The 1,123-nt window shown below is 44.7% G+C and overlaps 1 non-coding gene across 1 annotated transcript; it reads left to right on the forward strand.

Annotated features, from left to right (window-relative positions):
- The first annotated feature begins 467 nt into the window (after nucleotides 1–467).
- LOC126026310 (5S ribosomal RNA) lies at nucleotides 468–586 on the forward strand. Its single transcript, XR_007501604.1, has one exon. It is a non-coding gene; the product is annotated as a 5S ribosomal RNA (ribosomal RNA).
- Nucleotides 587–1,123: the final 537 nt, after the last annotated feature.

A 1,123-nucleotide genomic window follows, 5' to 3' on the forward strand; every position in this document is an offset into this window, starting at 1 on the left:
TGAGGCAATACCTCCACCATGATAGAATGAAGGAGCTTCACGGGGCCGGAGAGATATTACAGTGGTAGAGTATTTGCCTTGCACGCAGCTGATTCAGGACAGACAGTGGTTTGAATCCCAGCATTCCATATCCCAGTGCCTGACTTCTGAGCGCAGAGCCAAGAGTAACCCCTGAGCACTGTTGGTGTGATACCCAAAACAAAACAAAACAAATAACAAAAAGAATAAAGGAGCTTCAAAGTGAAAATTTCTAATTGCAGCAACCCACTCCTCTTCCTCCTTCCCTCTCTCCCTCCCTCTCTCTCCCCCTTTCTCTTTCTCTCTTTTTCTCTCTCTCTCCCTTTCTTTCTCCCCCTCTTTCTCTCACACACACACCATTCTTTGTATTTTTTCTCTCTCTAGCTCTTCATATAGTTTTGATCATATCTGGAGTTCAGTCTGGTGCCTCATGATAAAATGATTCATTTGTCTATGGCCATACCACCCTGAACGCGCCCGATCTCGTCTGATCTCGGAAGCTAAGCAAGGTCGGGCCTGGTTAGTACTTGGATGGGAGACCACCTGGGAATACCGGGTGCTATAGGCTTTAAAGAAAAAAAAATGATTCATTTATTCATGTATTCATCCATTGCATACATCTCTTGAGAATCCTCTGTGTCAGATGGTATTCAAGCCTTTTACAGTTACAAGAAAGGGGAAGGCTCTGAGGTCTGCAAGGCCTCATCCTCAAAGTTAACTTTTGTGTCAACTTTGTGTGTCCGTGTGTCAGTGTATGAGTCATACCTGGTAGTGCTTAGGATGATATACCAGGATGACCCCTGGTGATGCTTGGGGGACCATGTGAGGATGGAATGGTGATTGAGCTGGAGTCAACCTCAAGCAAGACCAGTGCCTTACCTCCTTATACTATCTTTGTGTGCCTTACCTCCTTTTTATACTATCTCTGCCTATGGAGTTGACTTTTTTGATTCAGCTTAAGGGTAGTTCAAGTTCATGAATTGGTGTGGATGCAATTATGCCCTCTTCTCACTAGTCTAATGTTTGGCTATACCTGATGGTGCTCTGGACTTACTTCTGGCAGGGTTCAGGGGACCATTTGTATTAAGGATCAAACCTGGATTGG

Source organism: Suncus etruscus, chromosome 13 (genome assembly GCF_024139225.1).
Source record: "Suncus etruscus isolate mSunEtr1 chromosome 13, mSunEtr1.pri.cur, whole genome shotgun sequence".
Lineage (NCBI taxonomy): Eukaryota > Metazoa > Chordata > Mammalia > Eulipotyphla > Soricidae > Suncus > Suncus etruscus.